Source organism: Pongo abelii, chromosome 20 (assembly GCF_028885655.2).
Source record: "Pongo abelii isolate AG06213 chromosome 20, NHGRI_mPonAbe1-v2.0_pri, whole genome shotgun sequence".
Classification (NCBI taxonomy): domain Eukaryota; kingdom Metazoa; phylum Chordata; class Mammalia; order Primates; family Hominidae; genus Pongo; species Pongo abelii.
This window is the reverse complement of record NC_072005.2, coordinates 15,950,960-15,969,165: the sequence shown is the minus strand read 5'-3', so window position 1 is coordinate 15,969,165 and position 18,206 is coordinate 15,950,960. Positions and strand designations below refer to the sequence as shown.

Genomic DNA, 18,206 nt, shown 5'->3' with positions numbered 1-18,206 from the left:
AATCAACCTAAGTGTCCATCAACGGATAAATGGATGAGGTAATAAATACACATGGAATACTATTCAGCCTTGAAAAATAAGGAAATCATCTCATTCATGACAACATGGATGAACCTAGAAGACATTGTGTCAAGTGAAACAAGCCACGCAGATTCTCTTTAGTATTAATGGTAATTTATTCTAGATGAATTCCTTTTTTGGATCTTTTCACCTCAGTGAATTTCGGAGAAGGGAAAAGGGCTGTAAGCAGGAGTCTGCAGCATTTTCATTGCATTTATCTTGCGGTATCTGAATGACTGATGCACTTGTCTGTCTCCCTTCTTTGCCCAGAAGCTCTTAGAGGTGGAATCCAGGTCGCAGTCACCATTCTAGCACATATTAGGTGTGTCATAAATATTCATAGGATAACATTTTCACTAAAGATTGGAAGGCTGAGTTGGGTTGAAGGGCTCTTCAATGCCTTGGTCAACTTCTTGCTCAAGAGGTCTCCTCCATCTGAGATAAGCACTGCCTGACGATAAATATTAGTAGAAACAGGAAACCTCATGCTTGATCTGCTCTTTGGTAACAGGGAGACATAGAAAGAGCCACACTGGCTGCTTAAGATGATGAGAGTGACCAGCCTCAACCACTAAAGACTGTGCATGAGATAACTCTTATCTCCAGCTTAGAGGAAGTTCAACCTCAGCTACTACACACTTAACAGATGTATCCAGAGCATTGGAGCTCATCACTGAGCCAGGAGCTGTGGAGACTGCAATGGCCAGTACAGACTTAATGCCTGTTCTTGTGGACTTTACAGTGGAGGAGAGAAGGTGGATGATGAATGACTGAATTTCAGACAAGAGCAGGAGGAGCATAAGGAGGGATGGTAGTGGCTACAGGAGTAGGCAAACGAATCCTCAGAAAGCAGGACAGGCTGATAGGAGGAACTTCATGGAGGAGGTAGCACTTCATCTGAGTCATTCTGCAGAGGGAGAGGAAAGGTTGTGCACCAAGCAGAGGGAAGGGCATGTGCAAAGGACTTAGGGTGGGAAAATGACTGCTCATCCAAGGAACTGAAGAAGGCCAATATGAGAGGGGCCTTGGGCAGCTAGGAGTGAGGAGTGGCTCAAGGAGCCTAAAAGACAGGCAGAGGTTTGCATCCAAAGGACCTTTCCCCATAATCCATTAGACCTGAGATGACACAGGGGATAAGGGCAGGTGGGTTCAAATGATGTCAACCACATCTACAAAATGAATTTCAGATTAACTGGAAAATAGCCATCCACATTTTAGAAGGGTTTTGCAACTCACAGACATGGAATAGGGTTGCAATGAGAGAGTCATTTGTTTGTTTTCTCTGCGAGTATTTATTGAGCATCTATTAGGTGCCAGGCAGTGAGAACACAAGGTTGGGCAAATCCAGTGTGGCCTTATCTTCTTGGGAGGAAAGTTGAGTAGAGAAAGAGAGTAGGTATTGAACAAGTCATTTATATAATAAGGAGAGTGTGGTAAGTGTTAGGATGGAGGAAGCAGAAGCCTGGCCCACTTCGGAGCTCTGGAGACCTTCCCCTCCATCCCCTCCAGCAGCACAAAATGCTCACAGGGGCCACTCTTGGCACCAAGTACTTTGCATACTTTGGTTCTGATGTCCAAGATGCTATGGTGCTTTCTGTAACATTTGGCTATGTGGAGCTCTAGGACTATAGTGTCTCGGGGAAGAAAGAGCCACTTCCAATGCCTACCTATGTCTCTTGCTGCTAATCAGACACCTAAGTTTGGACCTGAGTCTAAATGGAAAACTCTCTGGGACCATTTCCCCAGAGTAAGATGAGCCGTGTTTCTGTCTCCACTTAATCCCTGAGCTATGCGTTCAAACCTAACCTCCCTGCAGCTCTGTAGCTGATCCTTAGAGACCCTTTCATTTGCAAAAAAAAAAAAAAAAAAAAAAAAAAAAAAAAAAAAAAAAAAAAAAGAAGTGGAGATGGAAATTGTGTGTCAACTTTTAATGAGTCCCCAGGTGTTAGTGAAAATCCCATGGCTTGTTCACTATCAAAACTTAGAATTGGCTTCCTGGGGATTGTTATGCAGTGGAGTTTGGCGAGTTGTGCAGACAGTTGTCCCATTGCGATCTTTAATACCAATCAAGGCTCTAACCATGTTCTTCTCTGCTGTGTCCTCCAGAAAAGATACCTGGGGGCTTTGAACGATGTGCACTGAGAGCTTTAGAGCAGGGCTGGAGGTGGCAGATTCAGATAAATTTTACTAATTGCCTGGTTTGGAGACCCCATGACATCACTTCAGTGGAATGCTCCAGGGGCTTGTTTTCTTCTTTAAACAGAGACCAGCTGATCACCATTGCGAATTGTTTGTTTCTCTTCAGTTTCTTAAACACAGATTAATGATTAAGGGGAGACTTGTAGCATAGCCTGGATAGCTCCTTGCTTCAGAGCACTGACTCATCTCAGACAGACTCAGGTTCAAATCCTGGCTCATCCACTTCCTGGCTGTGTGGCTTTGGTAAAGTGAATTGATCTCTCTGCACCTCCATCTGCCAATTGGGAGGCTAATATTAACAGCACCTGCTTTCATTTCAGTATGCAACTCTGGACTGTGCTGTCAGATCACAGGTGCATCACCCCACACATGAGCAATCTCCCAGGGGCAAGGGCTTGATCTGACTCACCTTTGAGTCCATAGTACCTGGAACTTGAGTTGACATTCAGCAGGACTCCATATATGTCAGTGGACTAGTTGATTTACCTAACCATTTATACTGGGTAGAGCCAAACTCCTTACCTTTTTATCAATACCATTTAATAATATTCTTAATTACCACTTATCCCACACTCAGCTAGGCACTACGCTGTGCCCTTATTTCTTCACTGAGCCTTGGAGGTGATTGTCATTGTTTTCTCCATTTTCAGACAATGTGCTTGAGTGTCATACGTGTCTGAGTTGAATGATTACATACGCCTTAACAATGGTTCTGAAGGATGTCAAGCCAGAGCGTTCAGCCAGTACATTCAACTGTGATATTGACAATGGCCCCTGTCTATGGGGTCCACTTTGTCTCGGTCTTTTTAGAAGACGACCCAACCCCTGGTCTTAGCTATGGTCCCACATATCTCTTGACTATATCTTTTTCTTGTGCAGAATTTCATCACTCCAGCTAAAGATGGTGACTATTATTGCATTGACCTCAGGAGACGGTACCTGAAGGACATTTACAAGTGGAAAGATGGCTCAGCTTCAACTTTCACATGAAATTCTTTTTGGGCTTTGAGAATACTTGAGACCTTGTAAATTCCCCTTTCTGGAGCTTGGAGAGGTTTTCCAAAAAGACAATTTCTCAACTGCCTCAAGGGTCTAATTTTGGCATAAACCAAACTGGCTGTCATTTCTCCTATTGTCATGCCTACTGTTATTTTTTAAAATCGCAAGTGTGTGTGTCTGTGTGTGTGTCTAAATTATGGATCAAGCAATATGAAACAGGAAGTTCTTTATTGCAGGGAGTCATAGTCCTTTTAATATGTTATAACAATTGTGAATTTTTAGGAGGATAATGGACAATGTGTTATTTTGCCAAGCTTAGTGATATCCAGAGTCCTCTGAATATATATTGTCGGAGGTGTCTAGCATCCCAAAGGGCACACTGGCAGAAACACTGGCTGGAAGATTTAGTCCTAATTCCTCAGCAGGACATTGAGTGGCACCCATATTCTGGCTTCCTTCTGTCTTTGAGTTTTCCTTGATTTCCATTCCCTTTACCAGAACTTCACTCCATCCTTCTGGGGGATTCTTGAGTACATCTGCCTTCCTTCATCACAATGCTTCTTCCTTAACTCTGGTTCCATGGTTTCTGGACTGGACATTTGCTATATATCCTAGCTGTGGTCCTGTCCTCATCAACTCATGCTCTGCTCAAGTCCATGGTGTCATCTTTCCTCCCAAGCCCCCACTCTGTGGGACCCCGCAAGGTGCTCAGGCCTTGGACTCTGAATTGCACGAGTGTACGGGATTCACCTGAGCCAGTGTCCCTGCAGCCACAGAGGCCAAGGAGTCCCGGGGCGATCGCTGTCCCTGGTGCTGAAAGAGGCAGCCCCTCTATGACCCCTGCACCCTCCTCTCACTTCCCAGAATACCTGGCACAGGATGAAGTCTGGGTTGCACTTCACATCAGCCTGTTCCTAGGTCACTGGGAGACCCAAGCAAGGAGCTGTCAGGGGCCGGTGATGATGACCTGGGTCCCTAGGGATGTGTCTCCTGAGTCTCCAAATTATGCTCATTATTGCTACTTAGCTCTTCCTGCAGCTATGTCAGTGTCTCAGAGGCTACTGGGTGGTGGAGGAGGTCAAATGCTTGATCCCCAGTCCTCAAGCAGGATCCAGGCTTCTCTAAACTTGGGAACCCTCCCAGGTCCATGTTTTGACACAGGCTCCTTCCAGCTCCTGTTTCAGCCTCCAAGGATCAAGGGATTTGTCCAGCTCCCACTGCAGCACACTGCCCCCAGGACCAGCTCTCCTCACCCCTGACATCAGGCCTGCTATCCCCTGACTCAGACCGCCAGAAGCACCCCCAGTGAGCTCAGTTGCACTATGGTGGCTGACTGTAGGGGTTTTGAGGGTGAGGTGGTCAAGACAACCTCAGAGATAGGAGAGGGCCATGCAGTCAGAGTCTGGGATGGGGTCCAGTTCTGTGGGCCTGTGTGATTGTTAATACTGAGTGTCAACTTGATTGGATTGAAGGATACAAAGTATTGATCCTGGTTGTGTCTGTGAGGGTGTTGCCGAAGGAGATTAACATTTGAGTCAGTGGACTGGGAGAGGCAGACCCACTCTCAATCCAGGTAGGCACCATCTAACCAGCTGTCAGAGTGGCCAGAATAAAACACAGACAGAAGGATGTGGAGAGATTAGACTGGCTTAGCCTCCCAGCCTACATCTTTCTCCCATGCTGGATGCTTCCTGAACTTGAACATCGGACTCCAAGTTCTTCAGCTTTGGGACTAGGTCTGGCTTCTTTGGTCCTCAGCTTGCAGATGGCCTATTGTGGGACTTCATAATTGTGTGAGTTAATATCCCTTAATAAACTCCCCTTTATATATACATCTATCCTATTAGTTCTGTCCCTCTAGAGAGCCCTAATACAGCCCGTCAGCTGTTTTTGTAACAAGAGTCACTTCCTTTAATTCTAGAAGTTCTCCTCACCTGTCTTCATCTCTCACCACTCCCTCACTTCCTGCCCCAAGCCCACACTACATTCTACACACACCTGATGCCCTTCCTCCTAGAGGTGACCATGTGCCACCTCTTGAGACTGTCCACATCATCTCATTACTGCCTACAGCAGCCTCAGAGGTGGGATACTGTGAACATGGTACAACTGAGGTTTGGTGAGGTTAAGGCTCTAACCAAGAGATGTGCATCTTAGAAGATGCAGAGCCAGGACTTGAACCAGCTCTGCCTGACCCCAGAGCCTGAGTTCTTACCACCAGGCCACTCTGCCTCCAGCAGACCCTGGTGTTCTCATTATGTTCACATTGAGCTGTTTGTAAGAGGGCACTCACCATTGAATGTTGCTCCAACTTCAGCTGACAAAACACACGTGGTTCCTCCAAAGCTGGGGATAGAGAGGAGGGACACAGCTCCCTCTGCATCCTCTCTCATCCCTGCATCAATTAGCCTACCCTAACCCTCCAGCCATGCCTCCTTTTCCATCGCTGCCCCAGATATGTGGGATCCTCATTTGTGACGCGGGAACTGGGGATCTTGGGTCACTCCCATCACTCCAGATGCTACAAGGCCAGTGACTTACTCAGTACAATGATGAGGAGCATGACCATCAGAAACAGGATCAGAGTCACTCTCAGGCAAAAAATAAATAAATAAATTTTAAAAACTCTAAGGATTAAATGTTTTTTCCCATTGTGCTGGGGAGAAATTAATCCAAGGGAGGTCACAGGGCGAAGAATTCCCCACCACCACCATGAGCATACCACCACCCCTGGAGTTTTCTGATTTACTCTTTGGCCTATTAAGCATGAAATTTCTTATGCTACGTTCCTTTCTGGTAAGGGAGAAGAGATTAATATCTCTACATTTCCTCTCCTCCTGCTACTTAGTCTCCGTATTCTAGGTTAAATTATAATTTATGTTGAGGATTTACAATGTCTGACACACCTAGCTTAGCCTTCTGCACAGAGATACATTGGGAGTGGAGGCTAATTTTGTCAAAGGAGAAATGCCATAAGCCCACACTCCAGCCTATCAGGGTGAATTAAAGGTCTGCCTTGCCCAACTCTTGTCTCACCTGCTTCCATGGTCTGAATAAAAGTTTGGGTCCCAGGACTATGAGGTTGTATGAAGTCTTCCAGCCCCATACCTGCACAACAGTTTGCAGCTCACTCTGCTCTGAACTGCCCCAACTTTGAACAGATGTTCTCTATTCCTCAAAATTAAACTGCACCCTTCAAAGCTCACATATTTCTCTTCTTGGCTCAGCACTGGGTTCAGCAAGTTCTCCAGATAGCTTATTATCAAATAAAATGGTGGAGAAGGGAACCCAGGTAGCTGGACACAAAAGGGAATGAGCAACAAGCTTCCCCTCCGAATATGATTTTCTGTGTAAGATCTTGGACACTTCCTGGACTGCTCCCAGCCATCTGCCTCATGCTAGGTTTCTAGTTAACTTTGAATTAAAAATCTCACATCTTCCTTCTATATGTAGATTTGGTAATTTCAACCGAGGCAGTTGTGCTTGAGAATCTTCTCCTTAATACCACATGGCAAGGTCATTCCCCAATGCTTTTACTTACTTTTAGTTGAATTTTTATATTAAACGTAGGATTGGACAAGAACAGAAAAGAGAATCACAATTATTGAGTAGACGCTACTTCCAAACATTGTAGTTACATTTTCTCTTGTAATTATTACAGTGCTGGGACTATTCGAGCTTTAAAATCCTTTCTTGAGATCATGAAGCTAGTCAGTGGTTCTGCTGGCATTAGAGGTTGATACGGTTTGGGTCTGTGTCCCTGCCCAAATCTCATGTTGAATTGTAATCCCCAGTGCTACATGTGGTGCCTGGCGGGAGGTGTTTGGATCATGGGGGCAGATCCCTCATGGCTTGGTGCAGCCTTCGTGTTAGTGAGTTCTTACAAGATCTGGTCATTTAAAAGTGTGTTGCACCTGCCCCCGCTCTCTAGCTCCTGCTTATGCCATGTGATGTGCCTGCTCCTGCTTTGCCTTCTAACATGAGTCAAAGCTCCCTGAGGCCTCCTCAGAACCAGATGCCACTATGTTTCCTGTACAGCCTACAGAATCATGATTCAATTAAACCTCCCTTTTTTTTTTATAAATTATCCAGTCTCAGGTATTTCCTTTTTGTTTATTTGTTTGTTTTCTTTTTAAAGACACAGTCTTGCTTTGTTGCCCAGGCTGGTCTTAAACTCCAAGCCTCAACTTATTCTCCTGCCTTGGCCTCTCAAAATGCTGGGATTACAGGCATGAGCCACCATATCCAGCCAGGTATTTCTTTATAAGAACATGAGAGTGGCCAAATACAGAATGATATTGCCACTGATTTAATACTAGTCTTCTTTTCTGTATGTCACTCTGTTTAACTAACCTTACACAGTCTCTTTAAATAACTTGTAAGATTCACCTAACTGCACTTTTCGTATTGTCCGTTAATCCTTGTACTTACTGCATAAACATGTTTTATGCTTATTATATAGGTATTTAAATAATGCATATAGGCCCTATATTTCTCTATCAATGTTACAATTTTTATCAGCTACATAATTTTGAATCACATTTATATACCATCATTCACCTTCCATCTATCCAAAAGATATGAGAAGGGGAAAGAAAGGAATAAAAGGAAAGTGCTAGTAGATCATCCAAATAGGCCTATATCTATTAAACAATAATTAATAACCTTCCAAAACAGAAAGCCAAGACCCCAGTTGGCTCACTGATGAATCCTACCAAACATTTAAGGAAGAAATTATACCAATTTTCTTCTGTGTCTTTTGAAAGACAGAAGCAGGGAGAATATTCCGTAACTCATTTTATGAAGCCAGCAGTACCCTAATGCCGTGTACACACAGAGACATTACAAGAAATCAAAGAAAAGAGAAAGAAGAAAAAAAGAAGAAATAAAGAAACAAAAAATTATACAGATTAATATTGCTCACAAACCTGGATGCAAAATCCTCAACAAAATATCAAATCGAATCCAACAATGTATAAAAAGAATTACACATGTTAACAGCAGTGAGATGATATCTTACCGTGGTTTTGACTTGCATTTCCCTGATGATTAGTGATGTTCAGCATTTTTTAATGTATCTATTTGCCATTTATGTCTCCTCTTTTGAGAAATGTCTATTCAGATAGTTTGCCTATTTTTTTTAATAGAATGATTTTGGGGTGTTTTTTTTGCTATTGAGTTAAGTTCTTTATATATTCCAATTACTAATCCCTTGTCAGATGGATAATTTGCAAATATTTTTTCTCATTCTGTAGGTTGTCTCTTCACTTTGTTGATTTGTTTCTTTGTTGTGCAGAAGCTTTTTAGTTTCATATGATCACATTTGTCTATTTGCTTTTGTTGCCTGTGCTTTTGAGGTCTTACCCAAAAAATCTTTGCCCAGACCAATGTTCTGAAGTGTTTCTCAAATATTTTCTTCTACTAGTTCAACGTGTCATGTCTTGCATTTAAGTCTTTAATCTATTGTGATTGTTAATATTGAATGTCAACTTGATTGGATTGAAGGATGCAAAGTATTGTTCCTGGGTGTGTCTGTGAGGGTGTTGTCAAAGGAGATTAACATTTGAGTCAGTGGACTGGGAAAGACAGACCCACCCTCAATCTCGGTGGGCACAATCTAATCAGCTGCCAGTGCAACCAGAATAAAAGCAGGCAGAAAAATGTGAAGAGACTAGACTGGCTTAGCCTCCCAGCCTACATCTTTCTCCCTTGCTGGATCTTTCCTGCCCTTGAACATCAAACTCCAAGTTCTTCAGCTCTGGGACTTGGGCTGGCTTCCTTGCTCCTCAGCTTGCAGATGGCCTACTGTGGGACCTCACCTTGAGATCGTGTGAGTCAATAATCCTTAATAAACTCCCCTTTATGCATACATACATCTATCCTACTAGTACTGTCCCTCTAAAGAACACTGACTAATACAGATTTTGGTACCAGAAATGGGGTTCACACATCTATCCTATTAGTTCTGTCCCTCTAGAGAACCCTGACTAATACAGATTTTGGTACCAGGAGTGGGGTTCATACATCTATCCTATTAGTTCTGTCCCTCTAGAGAACCCTAACTAATATATCTATCTTGATTTTATTTTTGAATAGGGTGAGAGATAGGAGTCTAGTTTCATTCTTCTAAATATGAAGATCCAGTTTTTTCAGCACCACTTATTGAAGAAACTGTTTTTTCCTAACTGAATGGTCTCTGCACCTTTGTCAAAAATTAGTTGGCTCTAAATTCATGAATGTATTTCTGGATTCTCTGTTCTGTTCCATTGATTTATGCATCTCTTTTTATACCAGTACTATAAGGTTTTGGTTACTACAGCATTGTAGTATAATTTGAAGTCGGTAGTGTAATATCTCCATCTAAGTTCTTTTTTCTCAGGACGGATTTTGCTATTTGGAGTCTTCTGTGATTCCACATGAATTTTAGAATTTTTTGTATTTTTGTGAAAAATCTCATTGGTATTTTCATAGGAGTTGCATTCTCTCTATACATTGCTTTTAGTAGTAGAGTCGTTTTCACAATATTATTTCTTCCAATTTATGAACATGGGATGATGTTCCATTTTTTGGTGACCTTTTCCATTTCGTTCATCAGTGTTTTATAGTATTTCTTGCAGAGATCTTTCAACTACTTGGTTAAATTTATTAAGAAATTATATATATACACACACACACACACACACATATAAACACATATACATATGTACCTATTGTAAATGGCATTGGTTTCTTTCTTTTTCTGCTAGCTTGTCAATTGTGTATGGAAACACTAGTGATTTTGTAGGTTGATTTGGAATGCTGCTGCTTTCCTGAATTGGTTTACTAGTTCTAAGAGACTTTTGGTGGAGCACTTAGGGTTTTCTATGCACATATTATGTCATCTTCAAACAGGGAAAATTTGACGTCCTTGCCCACTCTTTTCTTTCTCTTGCCTGATCTCTCTGGCTAAGACTTCCAGCACTATGTTCAATAAAAGTGGTGGAAGTGGGCATACTTATCTTGTTCCAGTTCTTAGAGGAAAAGCTTTCAGTGCCCATTTTGTATGATAGTGGCTGTGGATTTGTCATGCCTGTCCTTTATTTTGTTATGCATGCTTGTTCTATACTTACTTTGTTGAGTGTTTTTTGTCATGAAGAAATGTTGAATGTTATCAAATGCTTTTCCTGCATTTATTGAGATGATCATGTGATTTTTGCTATTCACTCTGTTGCTCTTCAATAAATATGATGTTATGTCATTTTTTATTTGAATGTATCAAAACATCTTTGCATCCCTGGGATAAAGCTCAATTGATCATAGCAAATTATCTTTGTAGTGTGCTGCTGGATTTGATTTGCTAGTATGTAATTGAGAATTTTGACACCTCTATTGACCAGAGATACTGGTCTGTGGTTTCTTTTCTTCTTGCATCCCATTCTGGTTTTGGTATAAGGGTAATGCCGGCTTCATAGAATGAGTTAAGAAGAATTCCCTCTTCTTTGATTTTTGGAATAGTTTGAGAAGAATTGGTATTGAGTCTTTTTTTTTTTTAATGTTTGGTAGAATTCATCTTTAAAGCCATCAGGTCCTGGGCTTTTCTTTGATGAGAGAGTTTTTATTACTGATTATATTAGATTACTTGTAATTAGCCTGTTTAGATTTTTTATTGTGTCTCCTTTTTCATTTCTGATTTCATTTATTTGAGTCTTTTTGTTCTCACTTGGTCTAGCTAAACGTTTGTTGATTTTGTTTATTTTTTTTACAAACCCAACTCTTTTTTTTTATTGATCTTTTGTATTTTATTTTTACTTTCAATTTCATTTATTTTTTCTCTAATCTTTATTACTTCATTTTTTTCTACTAATTTTGAGTTTGGTTTGCTTTTGCTTTTCTAGTTCCTTGAGGTGCATTCTTATATTGTTTATTTGAAATCTTTCTACTTTTTTGATGTAGGTGTTTATTGCTATACACTTCCTTCTTAATACTGCTTTTGCTGTATCTCATAGCTTTTGATATATTGTGTTTATACTTTAATTTAATCCAACAAATTTTAAATGTACTTCCTAATTTTTTATTTATCCATTAGTTGTTTGGGAACATGTTGTTAATTTTCATGTATTTGTACAATTTTGAAAGTTATTTTTGTTACAGATTTCTAGGTTTATTTCCTTGCCAGCGGAAAAGTATACTTAATGTGATATCAATACTTTTTTTTTTTTTTGGGTGGGGGGATGGAGTCTTGCTCTGTCACCTAGGCTGGAGTACAGTGGCTCAATCTCAGCTCACTGCAAGCTCTGACTCCTGAGTTCAGGACATTCTCCTGCCTCAGCCTCCCAAGTAGCTGGAACTACAGGCACCCACCACCACACCCGGCTAATTTTTTTGTATTTTTAGTACAAATGGAGTTTCACTGTGTGTTAGCCAGGATGGTCTCTATCTCTGATATTAGTACATTTAAATTTGTTGAGACTTCCTTTGTAGCCCAATGTGTGGGCTACATGTGCTAATGGAAAAAAAGTGTATTCTGCAGCTGTTGCACAAACTATTCTGTCAATGTCTATTAAGTCTATTTGGTCTAAAGTGAAATTAAATTTAAATACAATGTATCTTTGTTGACTTTCTGTCTAGATGACCTTTCCAATATTGAGAGTGGCTTACTGAAGTCCACAATTATTTTTGTATCGGAGTCTATCTCTCCTTTTAGATTTAAAAATATTTATTTTCTATATTTAGGTGCTCCAGTGTTGGGAGTATATATAGTTACTATTGTTATATGCTCTTGCTGAATTTATCCTTTGTCTGTTTTATTTTTATCTGATATAAACATAGCTACTCCTATTTGCTTTTGGTTTCCACTTGGGTAGAATGTCTTTTTCCATCCCTTCACTTTCAGTCTATGTTTCTTGATAGGTAAAGTGAGTTTCTTGTAGGAAGCACACACTTGGGTCGTTTAAAAAATCCATTCAGCCAGTCTATACATTTTAAGTGGGGGATTTAATCTATTTACATTCAAAGTTATTGTAGGTAAGAACCTTCTTCTGTCATTTTATTCATTGTTTGCTAGTTGTTTTGTATGTCTTTTATTCCTCTCTTCTTCTCTTATTGTTTATGATTGTGGTTTTGGTAGTTTTCTATAGTAATAAGGTTTGATTCTTTTCTCTTAAGTGTATCTGCTTTGCCAGTGGATTTTATACTTTTGCATGTTGTCATGATGGTAATCATCCTCTTTCACTTCCAGATGCAGGACTCCCTTGAGCATTTCTTGTAAGACACAAAACTCGATATTGTCAGGATGTCAGTTCTTCCCAACTAAATCTATAGATTCAGTGAAATCACAATGAAAATATCAGAAAGGTTTTGGGTTTTTTTTTTACAATTTAAATTTTTATTAGAGAAAGATATTATTCACATGCACAATTTCTTAAAGTCCTTTATAAATGAGTGTATTCCATAGAAATACACTAAAATCATTACTTATGTTTCATAGAGGGAAAAACTATGAGAATCCTATTAACCCAAACTATATCCATATTATGCTTATTTCTTAAGCATTTACATGTTCAAATACGCTTGGTGGATAGTGATCATTCATCCCCACAGTGGTAAATTTCAGCATAATATTAAGTGACTGAGAGAGACTAAAGTAGTCACATGTAGATTAGATAAACAGATACTTATTCTGTTATACCTAAGCTTACTTATAAAGCAACATAAAATGAGCATTGGATAACAATGAAAACAAATGTAAAGAAACAGAATTAAATGTTAATCCCTTCCCTGAAAAACAACAGATAAAAGGGCTTCTTGCTTTATTGAATACAAAACATGATCTATTGTAATAAAAAGGTACGACATTGATTTTACAAAATTATATTTCCAAATACAGAAAAAAAATCTGGAACAGTTAATTCAGATTTTATTGATCTAAAATGTGCAAAATATCTGATAATACTTAAGTTTATTAAATTCATTGTACATAGGCTGATGTCATCCCGTACAAAAAAATGCTCAGTATCTTGTTAGGATTCAAAATAGTGTTTAATTATCTGAGCTTAAGATTTATTGAACCACTATCCAAATAACAACAAAAGTCCATATTGTAAAAGAAAAAAGTAAAACTGAAAATTTTCTGATTGTTAATTGACTTGAAATTCATTCCCATTAAAACATAAAACTATACCAATATCCATTTGAAACATGAAGAAAAATTGGAAGTCCCTATGATAAATACACCAATTCCAAATAAAAAATTAAAATCAAATTTTGCTATTACAAAACACACATGATCTTTTATTCAGGTTTAATAGATTTACTAAGGATAGAGTTCACAGAGCATGTATTTGGTACTTCTGTTTAGACTCAGGTATTTGCAAAGTACCCCCAGAGAAGGTTGAGAAGGTAAAATAAACATTAAATTGTGATACTTCTCTCCACACCACAACAAATGTGCTTGGATTTAAAAATTCAATTTGTAACTCTAGAAGAAAAAGAGGAGAAACAATTTACAACTCCAAAATATTTTCCAGAAAAACGACAGAACTGGTAACTACCTAGAAATGTTATTAGTGAATCGAAGTGCAAGTAACGACAGCATTAACATCAAATGTATTTGAAGACTCAAAGTTTTAAATGTTTTCAATGACAAATAACTAGTTGATTTTTCTAAGGTGGTGGGTGTGAAATAAAGATAATACAAATCTAATTTTTCCAGGAACTATAGCACTGCCCCGTCCCCATGAAATTAAATTATAATTTCACTGTTCAACATAATATAAAACTGTTTTGAATAAGAGTGAAATAGAAGCATGAATTTAGATACACACCAACCCTATATGATAGACTTATTCACACATAGTATTTTTGATAACAACCTAATTAGATACTGTCTTTCATTGCTTACTATAATTCTGAGAAACCACTTTTAACAATATACATTTACACTACCACTTAACTAAATGGGGAGATATAAATAGATAAATTTTTAAAGAAAAAAATTCAAGTTATTTAGAGAAGAAACAAAACTTCAATTATTTACTTTTTTTAAACTGCATTTAGATAAAAAGATATATGGTTTGTGATACTTTTCACAATGTAATAAATTTATATTCCAATTTTCTCATAAACAAAAGATTGTAAAACAAAATATTTGTTCCTTGAAAATAACCTCTCTCTTCTAACCCTGGTAAGAACAATAAGTGTGCCCTTAATTTCAAGACTGTTGTTGTTGTCATCCATGTCAATTGTCTTTTTCATGAAGTATAATATTTTGAGAGAGAAGGAGAGAGAGTTGTAAAAATTAAAGAGAAAACCTGCTTTTGGAATGCAACAATTCTAAATCATTTCACTAAGAAGCACCCTTTGATATGCTGGTCTGAATTTTTAATATAAAACCTAAGAAGTACTTATTTCTGAAGTAGAATTTTCTCCAGTTTTAATAACTTCATACATAGCAAGACTAAGGACATCAACCTGTGCTTTGGAGATTTTGGTAGGTGTTCTAATAATGTATTATTTTAGATATGGTTCATTGTCAAGATTGGGTGGACAGAGATTTCATGAATTGGTTACAGAAAGCTAACTAAACTCCTAATGACTGAATAATGGTTTGCATTTTGCTTGAGCCAAAAAAGATGTTTAAGCCATGTACCACCACATTCCCTGCTTAACATTCCTAAGTTTCTTTATTCTTCATAGTTTTCTAATGAACATATAGTTTTCCTGAGTAAGATTATAAAAAAGTTAACCTTTCTTCCAAAAGTATAAAGACAAATAAAATGTCGACTCACAACACATATTTTTTGCATAGCATTAAAGGTGCAGAGATATTGCGTGCTCCTCTTCATTATGATTGGCCCACCTCTTAAAAAGACTGCAACAGGCCAGGCGCGGTGGCTCACGGCTGTAATCCCAGCACTTTGGGAGGCCGAGGCGGGCAGATCACGAGGTCAGGAGATCGAGACCATACTGGCTAACACGGTGAAACCCCGTCTCTACTAAAAAATACAAAAAATTAGCCGGGCGCGGTGGCAGGCGCCTGTGGTCCCACCTACTCGGGAGGCTGATGCAGGAGAATGGCGTGAACCCGGGAGGCAGAGCTTGCAGGGAGCGGAGATCGCACCACTGCACTCCAGCCTGGGCAACAGAGACTCCGTCTCAAAAAAAAAAAAAAAAAAAAAAAAAAGACTGCAACAGACGATTTAGACGATTTAGACGATTGTCTAAAATACTTCGAAGTACAGAAATTAAATGGTTTAGCCCATAAACATATCCCTCATCTACTGTGTTGCTAAGGAACATATGAGCAAAATCTATCATGCACATTTCAGCAGTTTCTTGGCAACCAGTGGGAAGATGGTAGAAAACTTTTTCCAGTTGGGAAAGTACATTTCCATTTAAATGTTCCTGTGGCATGCTTTTCTACCTATTGTCTTGCTCCAGATTTTCAACTTTCAACAAAGTCTGACTGTGATGCTTTTTTGTATACATTTTCCTGTGACGAGCATACATCTTGGACAAGCTTTTGCCTACTGAAACCTCTATTTTTCCATTCACTGTGGAACTTAATACATGAAAGTTATTATTGCACTCTAGTATTTCTGTGTCCGACAGTTGTCCTTTGGACAAAACCTTTTCTGCCAAATTTCTGTCATTCAGTTTTGTAGTGATTGGCTGAGATGAACCTTCCTAAACAAACAGTAATGAACTTGCGTAAAAGTTAAGCTGCTTCTGGTTTTCAAACCACTGCAGAATTTTCTCAGTTTTCTGAATAATGGCAGCAACAGCATCTTTTCTTAAGCAGTACCCATTATGAAAAAATCCCTCCCTCTCCCTCTCCCTCTCCCTCTCCCTCTGCCTCTCCCTCTCCTTCTTTCTTCCGTCTCCCTCTCCTTCTTTCTTCGATCTCCCTCTGTTACCCAAGCTGGACTGTACTGCCGTGATCTCGGCTCGCTGCAACCTCCCTGCCTCGGGCTCCTGTGATTCTCCTGCCTCGGCCTGCCGAGTGCGCGGGATTGCAGGCCCGCGCCGCCACGCCTGAATGGTTTTTGTATTTTTGGTGGAGACGGGGTTTCGCCGTGTTGACCGGGCTGGTCTCCAGCTCCTGGCCTCCAGTGATCTGCCCGCCTCGGCCTCCAGGGGTGCTGGGATTGCGGACGGAGTCTCGCTCACTCAATGCTCAATGTTGCCCAGGCTGGAGTGCAGTGGTGTGATCTCGGCTCGCTACAACCTCCACCTCCCAGCTGTCTGCCTTGGCTTCCCAAAGTGCTAAGATTACAGCCTCTGCCCGGCTGCCACCCCGTCTAGGAAGTGAGGAGCGTCTCTGCCTGGCCACCCATCCTCTGGGATGTGAAGAGCGCCTCTACCGGCCGCCCCGTCTGGGAGGTGAGGAGCGCCTCTGCCCGGCCGCCCCGTCTGGGATGTGAGGAGCGCCTCTGCCCGGCTGCCCCGTCTGGGATGTGAGGAGCGCCTCTGCCAGGCCGCCATCCCGTATAGGAAGTGAGGAGAGTCTCTGCCCGGCTGCCCCGTCTGGGAAGTGAGGAGCGCCTCTGCCCGGCTGCCCCGTCTGGGAGGTGAGGAGCGCCTCTGCCCGGCCGCCCCGTCTGGGAAGTGAGGAGCGCCTCTCCCCGGCCGCCCCGTCTGGGAGGAAGTGAGGAGCGCCTCTGCCCGGCCGCCCCGTCTGGGAGGTGAGGAGCGCCTCTGCCTGGCCGCCCCGTCTGGGAAGTGAGGAGCGCCTCTGCTCGGCCGCCCCGTCTGGGAGGAGAAATTCTTCTGCCTTGGGAGGCTGTAGATCTATGGCCTTGCCCCCAGCCCGGTGCTCTCTGAAACATGTGCTGTGTCAACTCAGGGTTAAATGGATTAAAGGCGGTGCAAGATATACTTTGTTAAACAGATGCTTGAAGGCCGCATGCTCATTAAGAGTCATCACCACTCCCTAATCTCAAGTACCCAGGGACACAAACACTGTGGAAGGCCACAGGGACCTCTGCCTAGGAAAACCAGAGACCTTTGTTCATGTGTTTATCTGCTGGCCTTCTCTCCACTATTATCCTATGACCCTGCCATATCCCCCTCTCCCAGAAACACCCAAGAATGATCAATAAATACTTAAAAAAAAAAAAAAAAAGAAAAAATCCAGAGACTCCATCCTTTATAGTTTCTTTTGTTAAGCTTCTTCCGTAATGTTGGTTTGTGTCTCATAGCTATGGGAATGAACAAGATAAACCCTCATGCCAAGCACCAAGAACCCAATCTCTTCCATTAATGGGTCCTTGCTGACCTGTTGCTGAATCTTCTCAGATGAGGCAAAAAGGATCATAGCTTTTTTGCCCTGTCTTTACATCCATTATACAGGGCTTATTAAATTTATGGGTCACATCTTCCAGTTTTAGGTATAAATCATTTGGGGCAGTGGGAGGTGGCCAGATGTCATAATATTTTGGCAAATATTGTCGTGGCTCTAGAAGAACACCATCGGTACAGTCATCAGCATAGACCATATTATAGAATTCCAGCTCTCTTGGGGCCCCTTGGAGGTGGTTGTAACTGTTTCAAAACTGCCATCTGGATGTAGCAGTATACCCATTTTGTCCTTCCCATACCTGTGCCTGGCCACCTGATGCGAGATGGGCACACAGCCGTTGAGGAAACGGAGTCTGCCGCCTGCCGGCTGCGGGGTGCCCTCAGGGGTGGCCTCGATCGCCGGTGGGGTCCACATTTCTGGGGGACCCGGCGCCTCGACCCGGAGCGGGGATGGTGGCTCTCTTGCCATAACGGAGAACAGAAGCGGTAGGGTCAGCGAGAGCAGGAAAAAAAAAATAGGGGGAGGGAGGGGGCGCCCCTCTGCCGCCACAGCCTCGGGCCCAGTAGGCAGAACCCAGCCGAGGAGCAGCAGCAGCGGCAGCGGCGCCCCGTGCTCCCTGGGGCCCTCAAAAAAGTTTTTTTTATGGATATCAGCAATCTAATTCTAAAAT

The 18,206-nt window shown here is 41.2% G+C and overlaps 1 pseudogene; it reads right to left on the bottom strand.

Annotated features, from left to right (window-relative positions):
- Positions 1 to 3,966: 3,966 nt before the first annotated feature.
- LOC100435606 (inositol polyphosphate multikinase-like) lies at positions 3,967 to 18,004 on the bottom strand (annotated as a pseudogene).
- Between the last annotated feature and the right edge of the window lie 202 nt (positions 18,005 to 18,206).